Source organism: Vulpes lagopus, chromosome 19 (assembly GCF_018345385.1).
Source record: "Vulpes lagopus strain Blue_001 chromosome 19, ASM1834538v1, whole genome shotgun sequence".
NCBI lineage: Eukaryota > Metazoa > Chordata > Mammalia > Carnivora > Canidae > Vulpes > Vulpes lagopus.
Window position 1 is genome coordinate 5,270,817 of NC_054842.1, and position 24,440 is coordinate 5,295,256.

The following is a 24,440-nucleotide window of genomic DNA, read 5'->3' on the forward strand; positions in this document are numbered from 1 at the left end:
AACATAAAACACACATGCTTCCCATTGCTCTTTACTAAGAAGTAAAATAGGGCTGATTTTAAGGTCCATTCTTCATGGTGCCTGGATGACTCAGTGGGTTAAGCGTCTGACTTTTTTAAAATTTCATTTATTTATTTATTTATTTATTTATGAGAGAGAGAGAGAGAGAGGGGCGCAGAGACACAGGCAGAGGGAGAAGCAGGCTCAATGAAGGAAACCCGATGTGGGACCTGATCCCGGGACTCCAGGATCACGCCCTGAGCCAAAAGCAGGCGCTAAACCACTGAGCCACCCAGGGTTTCCAGGTGTGTGACTCTTGATTGTGGCTCAGGTCATAATCTCCGGGTCAAGGTCTTGAAATCCAGCCTTGCCACAAGCTCTGTGCTGGTTGGAGCCTGCTTAAGATTCTTCTTCCTTCTGTGTCTTCCCACTCTTCCAGTCCCCATCCCTGCTCACACTGTCAGGCTCTCTCTCCCTCAAAAAATAAAAAATGAAAAATAAAAATCAGGTCTTTATATGGGACAGGGCATTCACAGTAAAATCATATAAGAGCTTTTGTTCCCACATCCCACTGATCCTTGTTTTCTTCTTTAAATCCATCCCTTTGCTTTGCAGTTAGTTCTGATTCTAATTATGTGGCTCTGTGACCTAAGAAATGGAAACACAGGGGTTCACAGTTATGTGGATGCTTTCCCTTATTGCTCCATGTTCTCTGCCTTCCTTCTCTTTAGAAGAACTCAAGCCTTGAGCCCAAGCTTTAAGAAGTACAGGTTGATTTCTGCCTACAGACATGCACATGTGCCTTTCTGCCTTGTCTTCCATAATCTCTCAACAATGACCCCCTGAATATTTTTAAACTTTTATTCATCTGTATTGGATTATTTTTGATTAGGTTCACATGGAAATCACATTCATCCTTTATTTAAACTTTTATTTCTGTATACTGTACATTTCAGTGAGGACATGCAGTGACCCACTATTTCTCCTTTAGCATGATAATCATAGTTGTGAGGTGGCTGTGATCACACAATGGGAAAATGACGTGGAAAGTTTCTTGTCTGCTTCTCTGCAAACATGACATCTTTCTGAATCTCTTTGAGGTCCAGGCTTGGCCTTTTTATCCTAGCAGACAGATTCTCTGACATTGGGTAGGCCTGAAGGCTAAGGAGGGAATAATTATCTGGGGAGAGAGCTGGCTGCCACTGTAGCCGTCAGATGGCCTAGCAATAGGAAGGGAGCTTCCTCCATCTCATTTCCAAGCAGTAACGCCACTGGCATAAACCAGAATCTGGAGGGATTTCACTGCATGTTTGTGCTCACATACCTGAAAGTGCCTATGTATATCTATCTGTATAGTCTTATTTTATGTAAATATTACATATATTTTTCTGCAATTTGTTTTCTCCCTTAATAATATATGAGCAAAATCTCCAGGATCTCCACTGAAATGAAATGGGATCTGGCCAGGAAATACTGATAATCAGTCTGCAAGCATAGGTTTCATTTCTATACTATTCCAAGACTCCACCATTAGGGTAAAGCTGAGATTCAGGCCCTTTGTTTAGGTGCATGTTTTCTCCAGGGTTATAAAGTCAGACAAAAGAAGGTTTTAAAGTATTGTAAATCACAAGAATGTTACAGAATGTTATAGTTGTTCTGCAACATTGACTGTTTTTCCAGGTTAAAAAAAAGAAAGGGGGACTTTTCTGGCTGGAAAGGTCATTAGTTAATTTGAGATAAGCAATTTACTAGAAACAAGGACAAATGTATTTCTGAGCTGATTCATAGGGGAAGGTCATGGGGAGGACGTGACCCCCAATTGACTTGTGAGCAGGATGGAGGCTCCCAACCCCTCCTCTGTCCTTACAGTGTACCATCCGCCCACCTTTCCCACTGTTTGCAAGGATGCCTCCTTGTGACAGTGAGATTGTGTTGAGACCCTACAGATGATTGGTGTATGTGACTGAGCTCTGTTAAGGTCTCCATAGAAACCTTAAGATTCTGGCAGCAGGTGGAAATCTACTTGTCTTGAAGCCCCAAGACAAGCCTGGTGAGTTCCCATGCTGGTTAAACCTGCCACCTGCCAATCTGTAGTGTCCCCCGCCCCACTCCACCACCACCACTTCGGTCTCTGCCTGTCCTCCTTGCTCCAGGCCAGTTTCAGATTTCACTCAGGAAGCTCTGAGATTTTGAACCAACAGAGGCTACTTGAGGTGGATAAGGAAATTACCTTTGCTCATCCAAAAGTAATTTGTAAAGAAGTTATGATTTTAAATATTTTTGGGAGGAGGGTGAGGAATCATATTATATTTTATATCTTTTTATATGTTCCACTTCAATGAAATTGTCTTAGTATCACAGTGTTTTAAATGACTGGATATTATTCTGTATTAGCTATGCACTGTAAATTGATTCCTCACTAACACATTGAAGGGCATTTATATTTTTCCTGATTTTTCTTTATTCTAAACTATATCAAATCTTCTTTTAAAAATTTCACATAAATATATGTTCAATACTTTTAATAGATAAGCAGTTTAATGGATAGCATATTGAGAATCCCAAAAGTTTCCTTCATATTCCTTCCCAAACATTCCTCTCTCTCCTTTCCAAGGTTTATAAATAACATGGTTTCTAACATTGTGTATTAGTTTTTCTATTTTTAAACCTTACATAATGGAATGATCCAGTAATAATCTCTTAGGTTTGCATTATTTGGCTCATATGGTTGCACTTGTCTTTTTTAAGATTTATTTATTTAGGACCCCTGGGTGGCTCAGTGGATTAAGCATCTGCTTTAGGCTCTGGTCATAATCTCATGGATTGGGTGATCAAACCCCACAGGGGCTCCATGCTGAGTGGGGGGTCTACTTGAGATTATCTACCTCTGCCCCTTTCCTATCCCCCACTGCTTGGGTGCTCTCTCAAATAAATAAAATCTTTAAAAAAGATTTGAGAGAGAGAGAGAGAGGGCGTGCCCATATGTGGGGGGAGGATTAGAGGGAGATAGTGTGAAAGTTTATTAAGTGAAAGTAAGAAGAGAAAGGGAAAAAAATATCTCAAGAGAGGGGTCCCGAGTGGGTTGCCCCTGTGGGCTTTTATGGTCTGTCTTTTACAGAAAACTTACCAGGGAACTTGGTAACTTTCAGTGGTCAATCTGTAACTATCATGAAATTATCTCCCTCTAATATTTAAGACAAACAAGGTAGTCTTGTTATGTTCCCTTCTCTCTGGGTTTTAAGCCTCAGCATTTCCACATCTGGGATTCTATGAGCCTAGCCATGTAGCGCCCTACCTATGTCTCCCTACATAGCCCCACTTGTCCCTTATTCAAGACCATGACCTGAGCCAAAAATCACTAGTTGGTCACTTAACCAACTGAACCACCAGGTGCCTCAAATTTATTTGTGTTTTAACATGGAGGGGTGGTTCAACATCTTTATTATTGTATTGTGTTCCACTGACATCATTTGGAATGTGTGGATATTTGTGCAGTTGCTAGTTTGTGGCTATTATGATTAATAATGCTATAAATATTCTTGTGCATATATATTCTTTTGCACACTAGTGAATTCTTGCTAGATATTGAAAAATTAAATGTTAGGTTCAAATTTAGTTGAAAATGCCAATATGGTAGAAAACATACGTCTGAGGCAAACTGTTAGTATTGAAAAGGATTTCATTGTTTGACATTTTCACTAAACTTAAATTATCAAAATTTTTTAAATTTTTAAACATTTCAGTGAATGTGAAGTGATATTTCACTATTGATTTTTTTTCATTTTAGTGATATTAATGTAATTTCATATAATTGTCCATTTGTGGAGCACTTTTTAAAATTTCTTGCAGTTTTTATTAGATTGATTTTTAATTCATTTTAAATTAAATTTCCTATTGAATCAAAAGTATTGTTTATATATCTTGATAGGAGTCTTTCCTTGTTTATGTATATTGAACATCTTTTCCCATTTTGTGGCTTACTTTTTTCTGTTTATTTTACTTTCTTTCTTTCTTTTTTTTTTTTTTTTTGAGGGGTTATAATTTTTCAGTTCATTTCAGTATAAACATAATATAAAAGGCATTGCCATCCTCTTCTCCTCCTGGGGGTGATCCATCAAGCCTGTCAATCTGGACCATTAGTTCACAGCTCACCATGAATTATGTGCAGGGCATGGTCACATAGATCTAGTAGCTTACTACAAAGTTTGGCTTTGACATTGTTAGTGTGGCTTACTTTTTAATTTTTTTTTTTACTGGAATCTCAAGATAAACAAAAGTTGACAATTTAGTTGCCCTATTTTTCCTGAGGGTTGATATTTTCCTAGTTTCATTTAAAGCTCTGTTCTCATATAATGCTATAAATGTATTCTTCTGTATTATAGTCTCCTAAATTTACTTCTTGCTTTTTACATTTATAGTTAAAATCCACTTGAAATGTATTATTGCTAGGTTGTGAAACAGGGAGCAGGACTTTTTCTATCCACATGGATATTCAATTTTCCAAGCACCATTTATTAAAAACTATCTTTTCCTTCATTGTTCCTTAGTATTGCCATTGCCAAAATTAAGTGGTCATATATCTGTAAGTCTGTTTCTGCACAGTCATTTAATCCACAGAGTCTGTTTATTAGTCTGTGCTAATAACACAATGTCTTCATTACTGTAGTTATATAATAATTCTTGGAAATTGGTAAAGAAAGTCCTTCTACTTTTTTCTTTGTTCCACTTGCTCTTCTTCCAGCATATCTTGGCTCTTTATTCATCCCATAGAATGTTGAATAAAAATGGTGTAGAGGGGTGGGCATAAATGCCTTTTTTTCTCTGATATTAAAAGAAATGTTTTCTGCAAATGACCATGGCATCATTTCTCTTCATGATTATTATTTTAGAAATATGCTTTACCAATTTTCTTCTGTTTATAGCTTCTAAGACTTTTCCATCATAAATAGAATTTTTTTGTTTCTTGAGTATGCATATAATATTTTTCAGTAATTTTATTAATATGGAAAATTACATTGATATATTTTCGGTTGTTGAACCAAACTTTCATTCCTGCAATGTCTTAAATTTGGTCATGATATGTCCATAGATATAGATATGAACATAGATATAAATTATATATATATTTGCCATCATTAGCATATTTTTAGTATTATTTGTGTATAAAACAGAATGTTTCTATCTCTTAATGCCTTTGTGAGGCTTTTATTTATTTATTTATTTTAGAGGGGGAAGGAGAAGGAGGGTGGGAAGGGTGGGGCAGAAGGAGAGGGAGGGGAAGAATATTTTTTAAATTTTTTATTTAAGTTCAATTTGCCAACATATAGTATAACACCCAATGTTCATCCCATCAAGTGCCCTCAATTAGTGCCTGTCACCCAGTTACCCCATCCCCCTACCCTCCTCGTCTTCCAAAATCCTTTGTTTGTTTTCCAGAGTTGGGAGTCTCTCATGGTTTGTCTCCCTCTCTAAGTTTCCCTACTCAGTTTTGGAGGAGAAGAATCTTAAGCAGACTTTATTATGCCGACTTCAGAGCCCAACTCCAGTTTTGTCTCACAACCCTGAGATCATAACCTGAGCTAAAATCAAGAGTCTGATGCTTAACTGATTGAGCCACTCAGGTGCACCCCTCTTTCGTTAGGCTTTGATATCAAGTTCATGCAGACCTCATACAAATTTTTGGGAAATATTTCCTATTTGTCTCTCTACTGAAAGAGTATTCATAAGATGATTTTTTTCCTTATATATTTGGTAAGACTTACTATAATAAAGAAATATACCTTTGCCAGGTATACTTTGTGGGAAGCAATTTTTTTTTCAAATCACAGATTGATTTTCTTTAATACTCATAGGACTATTGCATTGTTCTTTAATTTTTGTATTACTTTTAATAAGTTGCACTTTACCGGGAATGAATTCATTTCATCTAAAATTTACTCACTATTTTTGTGCTTTTCTTTATCCTCTTTAGTATATCATGTTCATTTATAATAGGCTTATGAATACTTGTATTCTAATTCTATAATCTCTGTGATTTCTAGGTCTATTTCTAGTGATTGATTCCCCCTCCCCTTGTTATGGGTATATATTGCAGGGATTTTTTTGTGCCTGGTGATTTTTGATTGGGTATGGAAACTCTGAATTTTATATATGTTGGATGCTGGAATTTGTTGTGTTCTTCTAAATGCTGTTCAACTTTGTTCAATTTTGTGGTCACTTAGGGTCAGTAAATTCATTTCCAGTCTTATTTCAAACTTTGTTATGATGAGTCTAGTGTTTATCTTAGGGCTAACTTGACCCCACTGCTAAAGCAACAATATTCTGAAGACACTACCAATGTCATGTTTTATGATGTTTTCTCACTTATGTCATGTTTGTCACAACTAAAGAAAAACATTGGTATATTATTGTTAAGTAAACTCCACATTTCATTTGGATTTCATAGGTTTTTTTTTTTTTTTTTTTTCCTTTTACCCAATGTCCTACTGTTCCAGATCCCATTCAGGATACCACATTATATTTAGTCATTATGTTTCCTTGAGTTCCTCCAGACTGACAGTTCTTGATGACCATGACAGTTTTAAGGAGTACTAGTTAGGTGGGGTTTTTTAGAATTACCCTCTTATTTTGGGTTTGTCTGATGGTTTTCTCAAAGTTGGACTGGAATTATGCATTTTGTTGATAACAGAAGTAAAGATTCATTCTCTTCTTAACATATCAAGGGTACATGCTAATGATGTGACTTCTTGCTCATGATGTTAACCTTGGTCAAAATGACCAAGGTGGTATTTTCCATATTTCTAACTGTGAAGTTGCTTTTCCACCCTCTTCCACCGTGTGCATTTGTGAAGCAAGTTCACCAAGCCCAACCCACAATTAAGGATAGAAGGTGTACATGAAATTGGAGAGGGTAGTATATACATAAATTGTTTAGAAGTCTGCTTTTAAGATTCTTTCTCTTCTCTTCACTAAATATAGTGATATTTTAAATATGTTTTTTAACAATGTATCTGATTATTTGACATATAAATTTTCTTGGGTTTTATGTTGATTTATTTGCATCGTTCATGATGTTTTGCTTCTTTGTGTGTTTGACAATTTAATGTTGCAAGCACATTGTTAAAGGAATTTTATTTGTGGTAATCATATGCAGTATGGCATATAAGACACTACTTATACTCCACTTCAGAGCCTCTCAGCTATATTGCCTCTTGTTCCCACTGCTACTATGGTCACCAGCTCTCCTTGGGCTTAGACTTTTCATGAAGACACAACCCCATATTACCTAGTCATATGTCTCATACCATCTACATTTTGCCTCTTGCCCAGGGCTTCCCTTTTGATGTCCGAGTTTGGAACCTCAAAGACCGGGCTTTGCAAACACTCAGACGTTGGGGATGTTAATTCCTAGAGGGCAAATATTTGATGAATGAAATATCAAAGCCAGGAAAATAGAGTTGTCCCCCTTTCTCCTTTTGAAAATATCAATGAGATGTAGTTACATGGTTTGTATAGGGTCAAGTAAATAGTCACACCCATCAGCAGCCTACCATTAGAGTTCCTCATTTCAGTGGCTCTTCTAGCTTGACTCTGCTTGGAGTCAGTCGCCCTAAAAAAATGGTGGCCGATAAGTCCTTTGCCACAGGCTCTGCTTTCTAAGGAATCCCTAAGAATAATGCCTCTGCCTGACGCTCCTGAGTTTACCAGCCTGGGACCACCTTTTGTCTAAATTTATTAACCTGGGGTTTTTTGGAACAGGCAGACTTGGCAAATTTCAAAATTAACCCTAATAGAGGATTATGTTTATAAAATCTTAGGGGATCTTTTCTTTTCCTTTATTTAGAATTCAGAGCAAAATAGACATTTCTCCTCTTGTCCTTTATCTCTGAGGTGCCATTAAAAAATCAAGTCTATCTTCTTACTACTGATGAAGCATTTTCAGATCACATGTTTATATGGGGATCCTGGTATCTCCCCACATCCATTTCTCCTAACCATATATGGTTGTTAAAACTAACTCCGTTACTGAGATTTCATTTAGACCCAAAGTGGCAGAAATCTCAACACCTACTTGTGTCTGGTTTCAAATTCTTCTTTATTTTGCACCCTCAATATTTCCCTTACATTCTTTATAGCCCTGCTATACATTAAAATCATGTTTATTATTTTTCATCCAGTGTTTTCTAGGTGTTCTTATTGGTGAGACTTTCCTGATGTATTGTCTGTATAGTCCCAGGAACAAAACCCTGAATATTTGCAATTCTGCCAAGCTTGGTGATCTTTTTTATAAATGCACTTCAACTTGGAAGCAGAAATTCAAGAGGAGCGTTTGCTACTAGCAAGCACATGCCTTCCCTGAGAAATAACATGGAAGTAGAAAAGACAGGAAAAACAGATACAGACCCAAACAGTATGCATTGCAGCCCAACAATAGTTAGTGTAGGGAAATCATCTCTACATGTTTCAGCAAACCTGATCATCCATGTCCTAGAACTAAATTATCATTAATATTAATAAAGTTGACATCAAAGAAATGTAAAAATTTTAAAAATATTCATCATATCAAAGAGGGTAACACTACATAAAATATATTTAAAAATCTTTTTCCTGGGATAATTTAAAGTGTCATGTTACTTTAAAGAGTGGATAATAATAAGATAAAAATTATAGTCATTGTCAATTATTGAGTTTTTAATAGGTGGCTAGTACTGAGCTTTGCATTTTATCTAAATTCTTAAAATGATCACTTAATTCTCACAATAAACCTGCATGATAACTATTATGAGTTTTACTTTATAATAAGTACATTAAAGTTATGCAGCAAGTGGCCAAGACAGAATTACAATTTCCATTTCACTATATTAGTATTCTTTTCCATCCAGAAAGATTTATTATACTATAGACATGTTCTAAGAATGTGTCAGATAGCTGAGGCATTATCACATTTCTTTGCTCAGAAAACTCCCTGACAACTCAGGAAGAGACAGCATGTATTCAGTGTCTTTCCTTTGACCCCTGTTTATGACCTTGTACTAGCAGACTCCCAGATGTTCAGACCCTCTATGTGGAAGAGCCTGTGATAGAGGTATTTTGGCACACATGCCAAATTTGTGGCATTGAAACCAGCGGGGAGATCTAAAAGAGGAACTAGATAGTGAGTCAAAAATGACAAAAACAGCAATAAACAGGAGAGCCAAGTTTTCAAATATGATAATTCTGTCTGGACAGTTGACAAAGAACAAATGCTCCCTTGCTCCCTATGGAAATGATAATTTTAAAAAGCAGACTGGGAGCTTTAGATAATTATTTAGTCCTTTTAAATATTTATGAGTTCCAGTGTGCTACATACATTTTAAAAGACAGTTGACAACTGCAGCATATATCATCTTGTTCCCCTAGCAAGCTAAAAATAGTTTTTTTCTTCTTAATGTAAAAACAATACTTTCAGGTTGGCGCCCGTGAAATAAAAGACTGTAAAATACTAATTTACAGGCATGACGGCAAATGATGTTATAAGAAATTCTTCATGTGGCCTTTCAGATGTGTAATCGGTTCTGTCACTTCTGCCTGAGAGAGACCATAGAGGGCACTCTTGATTAGTGGCCAGGACAGGGGCTGAAATTTTGAGGCCCTGAGGTTAATGCTGCCAGTCTCTACCCATGGGGTGTGGGAAGCTTAAGGAATCAGTTCACTTGTAGCCTGGAGGAAAAAACTTAGATTTGATTCAGAAATGAGAACCAGTCTTATGATCAAAAAGGCAAAGCATTGACAGGAGCAGGAGAAAAAAAAAAAGAGAGAGAGAGAGAGAGTAAGCTTCCAAAAAGCAAGTGTTGACTGTTGTTTCAAATTGAGCTCATGTTTTTCCTCCTTTTCTAGGGGGGCAGATGCAGTGGTGTAGATGAGTCTGGCTGATTTAATGGGGCAGCCGAGGACCTCCCATCCTTTTCTGTATCTCAGAAGGTAGAAACTTGTCATGGAAACCGTCGGTGCCCCAACCCAGATCTCCTTCACCAGCAGGTATACTCATTCCCAGCTTCCAATAGTACTTCCTGTTTGCATTCCACAGAATTGGAAGAATTGCCCTCCTTTCTCTGAAGAATTGCCCTTGGCCTAAAAGGAGCCACTTACTTGACAGGCTACTTCCTCTTGAGTCAAAATCAGTGATTGTTAACATAGAGTAAAAAATGCCAGCCCCATTACTGCAACATGAGAATGTCACTGTGGCACAATGCATGCTGCAGAACTCCCCATGGGATCAGGCTGGACTTCCTCTTCTGTTGAGGCCTCATTTTTGCTCACCCTCTTCCCCTGTCCCATTATGCTCCCTTTGCTTCTTTACATACTTCACTTAAGTTTACCCCTTTAATAAATTATTTGGTGAGAATCTCTACTCTAGGGAACCAACTAAGCCAGAAGGATAAGGAGTGACCTTGTTATGTGAGCCAAATGGGGAAACACAATCTCTAACAAGGTAAGTGGGGTCTCCCAACCTTATATAGCAAGAGCTTGTAAACAGCCATTCTCTAAGCTTAAAATGTGCTTCTCCTCCTGAACACTGCTCGTGCTTTAGGACTGCATCTTAATGTCGTTCTCTTGGAAAATGCTCTCTACTTGTCCTGCCTCTGGTAGTCCTCCACGGGTCTGACTGGATCTGATTTCTCCTTTACTGGGGTTTCCATGATGGTTTACATTGCTTTGTGTTGTTGATATATCACAATGTATCATGAGGTTGGCTCTAATTTTTATTGAATGTGGCATAAATGCCCTAGCTTGCTTCAGCTAGAGGGTGCAAGGCAAGGAAATGTTCTATACCTGAGCTCCTACTTCTGAGGATGGCAATGTCTCTGCACTTCTACCTACTAGGGGCACCACACTCCCATCCATCACCTATATCACACTGTCTGAGAGTAGCAGGAATGCCTGAGGGTCAACAGCTATTACATTAGATCTGTCTGGAATTGGTGTCTCCAAAAGTCTGTCACACAGTGCAGTGTAGTGATAGAAGGACACTGAGATTATCATGGGAATCCAGCATCTCCCAAACAGGACTGAAGAGGAGGGCTAGCTCCAGGCCATCCTCATGAACATTAAGCTTCTTTGCTAAATTCTGTGCTATCATATAAGCTAGTCATACAAACAAACAAGGATGCTATCTCATCATGGGGATGGCTGTACAACTTCTAAGGTGTCAGGTTGTTGTCTTGGTAACACCCCGTGGAGGAACTTCCAGGCCTGAGGAGGTGTGAACTACGGGGAGATGTAATGTATTGAGCTAGATGAAAATGCTACTGAGAGAGAACTAGGCCTACGGATTTCAGAGCAGGGAGCTTTGGAACCCCAGCTCCGGATAGCAGCTTGTACATTCCCTTGAGTACCATTATGCCCTGAGAGAGTCCACACATACCAGAAGACATATATGCACAGCACATGCAGGGGCTGGGGGGCACATACACATGCAAGAGGAGGGAACCTTGCCTTTTAGTCTGAGCTGAGACCTGAGTACCTGGGTCTGCTGTATACAGTAGTGGAGGAAGCCCCTAGAGAAAAGGATACCATAAACCTGGCTCTAAGGAGCATCCCTGACCCACAGGGTGGAAGGTCTGAACCTGTAGCTGCTCCTCCTTCTCACATTTAGGCCTAGATCCTCAGTCAAAGAAGCCTTTGTCCCAAGGTAGCTAAAAAGTTTGGGGGACATATGAGAAGTCTGCTGGATGGACCAAATATGAGGGGAAAGGCCTGGAATCACTCCAGGAATACCTCCTCAGAGGATAGGGCTCGTTAGTGGGTAGATGCAGACAAATTTGTGAGAACCCAACACACATGCAGGGAGATGTTAGCCCACACATGATGAAGCCTCAGCTCATCATGCTCAGCCTCAGCTAGCTGGCAAATCAGATATAGTCTTCCTGCAACTGGCCAAAAACCTGAAAGAAGAAGAGTTTGATGAGTATATGAAAATGATCCCAGAGATAAAAATCCCTCATATGCTCTTGAAACAATAACAAAAAGTCTGTCCTAGTCAACACAGCATGTGTGAAAACTGAAATCTTGTTTATCCATCCAGACAGGAAGGAGAGATCATGTCCCTAGGCCTACTGCCACATCTTCAAGCCCATGGCTCTTAGCCTGAGACCCATGCAGTGCAATTTTGCAAGCAGAACCAGCAGTGGAGGATTAGAGCACTCAGCTTCCAGGGCTTATTGACACCACAGGAGGTGGTAAGGTCAGGTGCCACATGGGGACCTGAACATAGGGCTGGAATTGTCCTCTGGAAGGTTCATCCCTTCTCAAACCCTGAGTCTCAGCCTGCCCACAGGTCTCTGCTACCATGAGAAGATTAGATTTGGAGGCAAAGGACTTGAGTGTGAATTCTACTCATAAGTCCATTTATTAGTTGTCAGGCTTTAAGCAAGGAACATTAACCCTCCCCATCTGTAGAAAGGGAATGGCAATGCCCACATTTCAGGGTTACAGTGAAAAACACTTACGGAAATATACTGAGCATTCCACCAACTGCACATGAAAAAATGGCAACTAGTTAATGAGGATCTATTCTCTGCTACATTCTCTATTCAGCTCAGTAGGGGTGATACAAAGATGAATATGACAAAATCTTTGCAGATGGTTTACAATCCCATTTAGGAGAGGTGGCTGACCTATGGCTACAGGGATCAGCTCACAGGCAGATCAGGATATATTGCAAAATATTTAAGGCCCTGCAAGAGGAATCTCAGGTATGTTTTGAGGAGAGAGGCCTGATTCTATTTCTCAAGTTTATGGAATTGGGATTAAACCCATGTCCACATAAATCCAAAGCCGGCCTTCTTCCTCTTTCAGAGATGTGGCTTATTTAGTGCTAGTGCTAGAACTACTGTCAGATTTTTTGACTGCCAGCACAGAGGTATTTTCACTACAGCACACTTTTGTTTTTCCATCAACATTAAAAGCAAGTAATTTCGATTTCAGAGTCTAAATGAAAACACTGGGGTAGACCCATTGGGAAATGTACTATTAGACCAATACTTTTCTTCCAAAGCATCATAAGAGATTTTTATAACCCTAATTAGGGTTATTTTATTGCAACCTAATGCCACAGCACAGATGCCTAATACATTTTTTTTTCCTTTATGATCTAGGAACAAGGTCTTCTGATGCTTAGATAGTTTGACAATCTAGTTCCTTCTCTCAGGAGAGAGAACAGTAACATTGCAACTGAAAAGCTATCTCTGGTTTGGGAAAAGTGATTTTTCATATTAGCCAGTTAAAAAAGCTGACTAGTGGAATAAACATCCTAGTTCCTCCTTTGGAAGCCTGGGGGCTGCCCCAATGGAAATGTGCTATAGTGTGTCATCTTCCGCCATGGATTGTTCCTGAAAGCAGAACAGTTGCAGGTTCAAAGCAAATCATTGTTGTGAGTGATTTCATTTGGAGGATTGTCCAGGTTGACCAAGTGGTCAGTGTTGTTTCCCCAAAATAAGAAATTGTTTGTTTCCTTCGTGCTCTCACTTTTTCCTGAGAGAGCTGCTGGAGAGGCAGTTGATTAAAGCAAGAATAAGAATAATTCTCAAAACTGATAAAAACAATTCAGCCAAATGGAAAGCTGCCTGGCACTCTGACACTCACTATTGTCATTCAAGTGGTATCTCTTGCTTATGTTAATTAAGAAAAATAAACACTGTTCCATGTTGCCGTATACTGTCAAAGCAAATACACAGTAGAAAGCATAATCCATTTGCCTCACTGCAAGTCCCTACTACTGAACCAAGCCATTTGGAAAAATTGTTTAGCTTAGCTCAGGGCGACTTTATCAGTTGCTGATTCTAACCTCCAATGCCAACATTTATTAAACTTTTACTCTAGGCCAAGACCTGTAAATGTGGGGAAAGAGATAACTCTCCATTTCTCAGGGCTCTTGCAACTTAACTAGAATTTTTTATGATATAGACATAGTATTTTATATTTATTCATCCACTCAGCAAATATTATATTTAAAAATTAAGCACCTAAATTCTAGAAGGTGTGGATCAATACTGAACCTAAAAGAGCCAGTTGCTGCCCAATTTCTAATGAAGGAAATCTGACTGTAAACAAATAAAAAAGTAAAGTGCATAGTAAAATGATAGAAGCCAATAAGTGATATCAAGAAGAATAAAGAAGTGAAAGGAGAATGCAGAGTACTCAGGATGGGATTGGGAGGATTATTCTATATCGTGGTCAAGGAAGACTTCTTTGAAAGACATTTGAGAAATCAGAAGAAAAACAGAGAGAAAGTGATGTGGCTATGAGAGAAAAGGTATTTTAGGCAGAGGAAACAAGTGAAGGGGCAATGAAGGTGGACTGTGCTTCATTCCAGGAGCCAAGGACCAGCAAGGAAGTGGGTGTGGCTAGAGGGGAGAGAAAAATAGGAGATGAATGTATGGAGGAAAAGCTGCACATCAAGCAGAGCCTTGTAGCATCAGTAGGAGCTTAGCCATTATTCTGAATGCTCTGGAAAGTATATGGGGGCAAGGGAGAAAGTTCAGCAGAAAAGAGACAAGATCTGGCTTGAACTTGAGAAAGAACACTCCAGGTCCTTTTGAAGAAAAAATGGTAGGGGTTGTAGATAAGCTGAGAGACCAGATAAAAAACTAATGCAGTAATCCAGGCAAGAAATGCTAGTGTCTAGTACTAAGATGATAGCAAGAGAAGAGGCCAGATTTTGGATATATTTTAAAGATAGAGAAATAGTATTTATTGATGGATTTGCTATAGGGTGTGAGATAAATGGAAGAATTGAGAATGACTCAAAGGTTTGGAGGCATACACACATGGAAATACAGAGTTGCCATTTACTAAGCCAGGGAAAGTTGTGAGGGAAGAAGATGTAGGAGTGAAATTATGAATTTTGCTACTGATGTGATAAATTTCAGATGTCCCATTTAATCTAGGCTCAAGAGAAAGAAATGTGGTTTAGATGTAAGTTTGGGGGACATTGACATAAACATGTTCTATTTGTTACCAAAAGATAAGCTTAACCAGTGGGCAAGTTAATATAGTAGAGAACAGGTCATTGGTGAGTGCTGGTAATATATAAAAACTGAGAACTCAGGAATGAAATAGCAAAGGAGACAGAGAAGGAGAGGCCAGGAAGCCAGGGGCCAAGCCAGGAGAGAGGGTGATGTCATAGAATTCAGGTAAAGAAAGTGTTTCACCCAGAGAGAGAATGATCAAGAGTGGTGTGGGTGCAATATGCATGCCAAAAACTTGGAACTAATTATGTGTTTTACAGGAGTTCAGAGGACAGAGTTATTTGTAAGGTTGGAATAAGAGCTATGGAGAGGCTTTGTTTTAGAATGGGGCTGTGAGTGGTGGAGAGAGGAAGGCTTTTTAAATGATAGATAACTCATATTAGCAAATGCTGAAAAATGCTTAGCTTGTGCCAGGTACTCTTCTCAGAAATTTGCATGTGTACTAAATATGTATAAATATATAATCTTAAAAGTCTATGAAGTAGGTACTATTATTGTACCTTGTTATAGATAAGTGCTTGAGGTTACAGAAATAGTATGAATTGGGCAATATGATTTTGTAGAGCATTTTCTTAATGCCTTTATCCTTCTGTTTTTAAATTCTTTTTTGAATTTAAATTCAATTTAATTACCATATAGTATATCATTAATTTCAGAGGTAGAATTTAGTTATTCATCAGTTGCATATAACACTCAGTGCTCATTCTATCAAGTGCCCTCCTTAATGCCCATCACCCATTACCCCATCCCCACAACCACCTCCCCTCCAGCAACCTTCAGTTTGTTTCTTATTGTTAAAAATTTCTTTTGGTTTGTCTCCCTTTTTGTTATCATCTTATTTTTCCTTCCCTTCCGCTATGTTCATCTGTCTTGTTTCTTAAATTCCATATATGATATTTGTCTTTCTCTGAATGACTTATTTGGCTTAGCATGATACCCCCTCATTCCATCCACATTGTTGCAAATGACAAGAATTCATTCTTTTTGGTGGCTCAGTAATATTCCATTATGTAAATATATATATTTGTGTGTGTATATACCACATCTTCTTTATTCATTCATCTGTTGATGAACAACTGAGCTCCTTCCATATTTTGGCTATTTTGGACATTGCTACTATAAACATTGAGATGCGTGTGCATGTTCAAATAATTATGTTTGTATCCTTTGGATAAATTCCTAATGTGCAATTGCTGGGCTCTTACTGTTTTTATAAGTAAACTCATGGAGTTAAGAAAGGACAACTAGATTGATAAACTGTTAATAGACTAGTTTGACTAGAGCAGAAGATTTTTTTACAATAGCAAGTGAAGTTTAAAAGCAAGGTTAGGGCTGTATCACATGGTGTGGACAGATCTTGATGGTTTTGGACTTAATTCTGTGGGCAGTACGGGGGCATTCATGTTTCCAAATGGTACAGTTTTTAGTTAATATTTCCTTATTTTCTAAGGGACATATGACCACTTAACAACCACTGTTTTGAATTTGAAACATTTCCACAAATCCTAAAGGTGCAGAAACTGACTGGACACATAAATTAGTTCTCTAAAGTTATACAGCTATCAGCAGGGATGTCAGCGGGGCCAGACCCAAGTCTGTGCCTTTTAACCTCACACCTTTACCAGCAGGAGTTAATGATTAGGCTGTAACTAACTTAAAATTGGCTTAAATATAGTGACTTGTCTAGTTTTAATCTTTCTTTTTATTTAATTTTATAATATATTTTATTGTGAAATATTTCAACAAAAGTTCATAAAATAAATTTAATAGACACTGCATTTAATTTGCACCTTTAGGCTTAAAGCCTTTAAGAACAAAGGTAATCCAAGGAGAATCACTTGTAAAATGTTTAATAGGTGCAGCAGACACAGCTTGTGTTCTGCCCACATCCTCTCTGATCCATGTGTAGCAGTCCAAATTCTAATAGTCGTCCTTGCATTTTTGTTGTTGTTGTTCTTTGGAGAGGGCTTCCCTTGTTTAGGTTTCAAAAAACCTACTCTGTCCATGTTCTTCATAGGTTAGAGAGTCCTGGGAGGTAATATTCTCCAGGAGCAGCCATGAGGCAATGACTGCTGGGTGTGAGGTATAAATACCAAGATTCCCTCACCCTTTATCCACTAAAATAATTTTCCCCACATGATTAACGTCATGTTGTTCACTGTGGTAGCTGATTGAATAAAGCACCCTTTATGGATTTCCCTTCCCTTGACTTCCTCCTCTCCCTGCCAGTGTTATCTTTACTTCCTAAGTCAATTTTTTCATAATCATGGTCTTGGTAATTGTTTCTAGAAGAACCTAAAGGAAGACAGCATGTGCACCTTAAATGGAAATTAGGCCATCCCTGTTGCCTTTTTAAACAAACAAAAGCTCTGTGTTCTGCTAATGATTGCAGCATTAACCTGTATGGTGGTGGAGAATGTGCCAGCTCTAATTTTTAATTTGCATTTCCTGTCATCCAGAAGATGAATGCAGGTCTTGCCTTTCCTGCACACCTTCAGGAGAAGTCACTGATTTGTGTCCCTTTGTCATTTCATTTCAGCAGCAGGGGCTCAGGTCACTGGGCCTGATGGGTCACAGCAATTGCTGGCAAGAGACAGCAATGCAATTTTTTTCTTAAGTAGAGAACACACTAGAATAAGCAAGGCAATTGTTTCCAGCTTTGATTTAAATTAAAGAGCATTTGTGTCTTTGGCCAAGCTCTTGAAGCCACTCTCTGAGGGTTAATGGTGGGCTGTACAAAAGGTTCCCTAAGTTGCTCTGCTCCACTTTTTTCTGGGTAATGCCCCTCCATGCTCATCACTGGTAATTGTATTTCTCATAGAAGGATCCTAATATCAACATGAAACACCACTATAGAACTTCTCACTGAGGGAAGGTAACAAACAAGTTTCCAAGGCATTAATCACTTAAAGAGATTTTATGAACAGTAGTTCCATCTCTGATGACTAAACAAGCACATGGTTGAGAAATTAAATTCTGAGGAAGGGAATTCACAGTTTTCTTTCATGCAAGCCTTCAGATCCTTTCATATACATTATATTAAACAATTTTATATTATATTATAAACAATATAAACAATTTTATAATTTTATAATATGAACAATTTTATATTATATTAAACAATTACTGTTAAAGTTACTAACGAATAAAATGAAGATCAGAGAGGTCTAGTAGCATGCCCAAAGCAGTATGCTATTTAGTGGTGGGGCCAATATTCAAATAAAGCCTTTCTGGGTCACCTGGGTGACTCAGTGGTTGAGTGTTTGCCTTTGGCTCAGGTCATGATACTAGGGTCCTGGGATCCAGTCCCACATCAGGTTCTCTGCGTGGAGCCTGCTTCTCCCTCTACCTGTGTCTCTGTCTCTCTCTGTGTGTGTCTCTCATGAGTAAATAAATAAAATCTCTAAAGAAAACAAAGCCTCTCTGATTCAAAGCCACAACAGCATGCCCTGCTTGACAGTAAAGGATGAAGAGCAGAAGTGCTCCAGCATGATTTTTTCCTACATTCCAGAATGTGAAGCATTGCTAAAACAAGGCAACAGGGGACTTTGAGCCAAATAAGATGGAGTGTTTTGTTTTGTTCTGTTTTGTTTTGTTTTTCAGACTGAGGATGTGTTCAGGAGAAGAAATAAGTATCTTAAAAATTAATTTCTTTTTTTTTTAAATGATAGTCACACAGAGAGAGAGAGAGAGAGAGAGAGGCAGAGGGAGAAGCAGGCTCCATGCACCCAGAGCCCGACGTGGGATCCGATCCCGGGTCTCCAGGATCGCACCCTGGGCCAAAGGCAGGCGCTAAACCGCTGCGCCACCCAGGAATCCCTAAAAATTAATTTCAATTACAGTAGATGCAAAGGCTGTATCTCTGTCATGGAGCTAAGAGTGACACAAATCAGGAGATGTGTGACTGGAATCCAAGAAGGATGATGGTATCAAACCTGGTGTCCCCAGAGTGCAAATGGTCTGATTGCTCTCTGGAACACAGGACATTCTCTATAGTCCTAGGCATGCAGCCTAGAGGGAAGCTGGTTCTCAAAAACTGTGGAAAACCTGGACAACTTTCTTAGGCTCTGTAATAGATACTTTCCGTGGTGTAAGAAACTATCATGACCTTAAAAGCTTGAAAAAACAGTATTTATTTAGCTCAAAAATCTGTGGATCAGTAGATTGGTTCTCCAGGACTAGTTTAGCTTAACTGATCTTTATTGGCATCGCTCAAGCATTTGTCATCACGTAGCTAGACTGGACTGGTAACTGAATAATCAAAGGGCAACCTCATTCTCATATCTGACAAATTTGACCAGCTTTTTTTCAGGTTGACAGATGGGATTACACCTTGTATCATTCATATTTGCAAGGTTAGCCCAGGCTACTTCTCCTGAGAGAGAGAGAGATACCAGGAAGAGCAAAAAAAGCAAATCTCAGTGGACAAGCTTCCCTAAATAATAACATATTTCAAAACTATAATACATTATCACAACCAGGATGTCAACATTGATATAATCAAGACAATTTAATCACCACAGGATCCCTCTCATTGCACATTTATAGGCAAATCTACTTCTCTTCTGTCCCTGCCTCTTCCTAACTCATGACAAATACTAGTCTGCTTTCCTTTCTATAATTTTGTCATTTCAAGAAGTTTATGGGATGCCTGGGTGGCTCAGTGGTTGAGTGTTTGCCTTTGGCTCAGGTCATGATCCAAGGGTCCTCAGATCAAGTTCTGCATTGGGCTCCCCACAGGGAGCCTGCTTCTCCCTCTGCCAACATCTCTGCCTCTCTCTTTGTATCTCTCATGAGTAAATAAATAAAATCTTCAAAAAATATTTTATATCAATATAATCACAGAATATACAGCCTTTGCTTGAGATTCATCCAGGTTGCTTGTATCAATAGATATGTGTTTTTTATTGCTGAATAGTATTCATGATATTGGTGTCTCTAGCCATTTATCCATTGAAAGACCTCAGGGTTACTTCCAGATTTGGAGTATTTTGAATAAGGCTACTATAAAAACATTTGTGCACAGGTGTTATGTGGACATAGTTTTCATTTCTCTGACAGGTATAATGAAGACTAGTCCCTGAGCCTTATGATATTTGCACATTTAGTTTTTATTTTTTTTTTATTTTATTTTATTTTTTTTTTAATTTTTATTTATTTATGATAGGAACACAGTGAGAGAGAGGCAGAGACACAGGCAGAGGGAGAAGCAGGCTCCATGCACCAGGAGCCCGACGTGGGATTTGATCCCGGGTCTCCAGGATCGCGCCCTGGGCCAAAGGCAGGCGCCTAACCGCTGAGCCACTCAGGGATCCCCACATTTAGTTTTTAAAGAACATTTCAAAATGTTTTCCAGAGTAGATGTACTATTTTATGTTCCACCCAGCAATGGATGTGATCCAGTTTCTCCATAACCTCATCAGCATTTAGTGTTGTCTGATAGATCAGTAGTGATATGCTGTTTATTTGCATTTCTCTAATAGCTAATGATGTTGATGTTGAAGATCTTTTCATGTGCTTGTTTTCCATTTGCATATCATCTTGGTGAAATGTTTCTTCATGTCTGATGTCAATATTCTACTTGGATTTTTTTTTTAACTTGTAGAGTTTTGAGAGTTTTTAGTCTACATAGTAGTAATTGTCAGTTGCATGGTTTACAAATACAGTTTCCCAGTCTGCTGCTTATCTTTTCATCTTCTCCACAGGGTCTTTCTTTTTTTTTTTTTTTTTTTTTAAATTTTTTATTATTATTTATTTATGATAGTCATACAGAGAGAGAGAGAGGCAGAGACACAGGCAGAGGGAGAAGCAGGCTCCATGCACCGGAAGCCCGACGTGGGATTCGATCCCGGGTCTCCAGGAGCGCGCCCCGGGCCAAAGGCAGGCGCCAAACCGCTGCGCCACCCAGGGATCCCGACACAGGGTCTTTCATAGAGCAAAAGTTTATAATTTTAATGAAGTCCAGTTTATCAATTTAAAAAAATGTATCATACTTTTGGTGACATCCCTAAGAGTGCTTCACCAAAGGGCTTGGCCCTGAAGATTCTCTTCTATGTTTCTTTTCTAGATTGTCTCCTACTAAGTGTTATCATTTTATGATCAATTTGAGTTAATTTTTCTATCAGCTATGAGATTTGGGTCAAGTTTCATTGTTTGGTTTTCATTTTGTTTTGTTTGTCTTTGTCTTTGGGTATCCAAATGCTTAAGCACCATTTATTTTGTTTGTTTGTTTGTTTGTTTTGTTTTGTTTTTGTTTGTTTTTTAAATATTTTATTTATTTATTCATGAAAGACACAGCGCCAAATCGCTGAGCCACTCAGGGATCCCCAGCACCATTTCTTTTTTTTTTGTTGTTGTTGTTGTGAAATTCTTTTATTAGTTTCTAATTTATAGGACTCATCAGTGCCCCTGGTGGTACTGTTTTTTTTTTTTTTTTTTTTTTTTAATTAACTTTTATTGGTGTTCAATTTACCAACATACAGAAAAACACCCAGTGCTCATCCCGTCAAGTGTCCACCTCAGTGCCCGTCAACCATTCCCCTCCAACACCCGCCCTCCTCCCCTTCCACCACCCCTAGTTCGTTTCCCCGAGTTAGGAGTCTTTATGTTCTGTCTCCCTTCCTGATATTTCCCAACATTTCTTTTCCCTTCCTTTATATTCCCTTTCACTATTATTTATATTCCCCAAATGAATGAGAACATACACTGTTTGTCCTTCTCCGATTGACTTACTTCACTCAGCATAATACGCTCCAGTTCCATCCACGTTGAAGCAAATGGTGGGTATTTGTCGTTTCTAATTGCTGAGTAATATCCCATTGTATACATAAACCACATCTTCTTTATCCATTCATCTTTCGATGGACACCGAGGCTCCTTCCACAGTTTGGCTATTGTGGCCATTGCTGCTAGAAACATCGGGGTGCAGGTGTCCCGGCGTTTCATTGCATCTGAATCTTTGGGGTAAATCCCCAACAGCCCAGCACCATTTCTTGAAGAGATTATTCTTCCTATATTGGACTGATTTTGCATCTTTTTTTGAAAAGCTGTTGCCTATAATTTCTGCTGGGCTATTTCCAAATTTTCAGTTTAATTTCACTGATATATATGTCTGTCCCTCTGCCAGTAACACAGTTTTGATTATTGTAGCTCTATGATAATTTTTGAAGTCAGGTAAAATTACTTCTCTAACTTTATTGTTCTTTTTCAAAATTACCTTAGCTATTCTGTTTGCCTCTGCATATACATTTTAAATTAATATCTATTATTTTACAAAAATAAATCTTACTGGGATTTTGATTATAATTGTGTTGAAACTGTCTAACAATTTGGGGAGGGGCATCTGGGTGGCTCCTTGGTTGAGTGTCTGCCTTTGGCTCAAGTCATGACCCTGGGGTCCTGGGATCAAGTCCCACATGGGGCTCCATGCAGGGAGCCTGCTTCTCCCTCTGCCTATGTCTCTGCCTCTCTCTGTGTCTCTCATGAATAAATAAATAAAATCTTAAAAAAAACAATTTGGGGAGAATTAACATCTTTGTTGAGGTTTCCAATCTATAGCACTGTGATTCTTCATTTATTTACATCATCTTTGTTTTCCTTTATCAGGACTTTATAGTTTTAACTATACAACCCCTATACATGTTTTGTTAGATTTACACTGAAGTAATTCATTTTATGAGCAAATATAAATGGTATTGTGCTTTTAACTTCAGTCCAAGGGTTCATTGCTAGTATATAGAAATGCGATTTATGACTATCTGTCTTCTATTCTGTGTCTTTGCTGAACTCATTTAAGTCACTTACTAGTTGCAAAGTTTTTGTTTTGTTTTGTTTTTAGATTTCTTTCAGTTTCCTACCTACATAATTATGTTATCTGCAAATATTGATTTTCTTTCTTCCTTTCTCATTTATCTTTCATTTTCTTTTCTTGCCTTATTATAGTAACTAAAATATCTAGAATATGTTGAGTAAATGAGGTGATAATAGACATCCTTGCCTTATTCCCAATCTTGGGGATGGGGAGAAACATTTAGTCTCTCACATAAAATATAATGTTACATTGTTTGTACACTTTTTAAAATCAATTTGAGAACATTCTTCTCTATTCCTGATTTTCTGATAGTTTTTTTTTTTATGAATTAGTATTTACTTTTTGTCAAATGCTGTTTTCCTTATCAACTCATAGGATCATGTGGTCTTCTTTCTCTTCTCAATCTATTGATAGAGTTATTTAATTGAATGATTTTTTGAATAATGACACAGCCTTTTATCACCAAAATTTGCCTTATAGAGTAATAATGCACAATTTTCAAAATATTTATCTGAATTATATTTGTTAATATTTGGTTAAAGATTTGTGTATCTATATTCACAAGAGAAACTGATCTATAGTTTCTTTTTATATGCTTTTGTTTGATTTTTGATAATAGAGTAACATTGGTTTCATAAAATGAATAGCACTGGTTTCATAAAATGAAATGGAAATCATTTCCTTGTTGTTTATTTCCCGAAAAAGTTTGGGCCGAATTGGAGTTAATTTTTTGTTCTATAGTTGGTAGAATTCTCCAGCCAAAGCATCTGGGTTAGAATCAAACAACTCAATCAAACAACTCATTTTTCAAAGGCTTATTTGCAATCTGTACATCATCTTTGGTAACAGGTGAACTATTCTAAATGATACTATAATGGTGGATACTTGTCATGTCATTATACATTGTCAAAAATCCATAGAACATCAAACACCAGGAGTAAACCCTACTGAAAACTATGGACTTCATCTAATAATGTGTCAATATTTGGTCATCAAATGTAACAAATATATCACACTAATGCAAAATATCAATAATAGGAAACTCTGTGTATGGAGGTTGCTGGGGGGGCAGAGGTAAGAAGAGGCATATGGGAATTCTGCATTTTCTGATCAATTTTTCTGCAAACCTAAAACTGCTATAAAAGAAAGTGTATGTGTGTTTAAAAATACTTCTTAACTGAGAAAAACCACATTGAGACCTGTAGATTTCATTTTGAGAGTTTATAAATTACAAAGTCAGACTTTACTCTCATAAGTTCCTTCATTTTGCTTACGTTACGTTTATTTTGCTTTTCTTTATGTTCTTAATGCAGAAACTTAGATTTCTTTCTTTGTGACTTTCCCTCTTGATTGCTATAAATGTTTTTCTTATAACTGGTTTATCTGTGTTTCACAAATTTTAGTATGGTGTCCTATCATTTCATTCAATTTTGTGCATTTTAAAAATTTCTCCTGACACTTCTTGTTTGTGTTGTTAGTTTCTAAGTGGAGATTTACTTGTATTTCTTATTGATTTCTACCTTGATTATTCCATTGTTATCAAATAACAGAGTCTGTATGATTTCAGTTTTTTAAACTTTGTTAGGATTGTTTGGTGGGTGAATGTATATTGTTATACATTT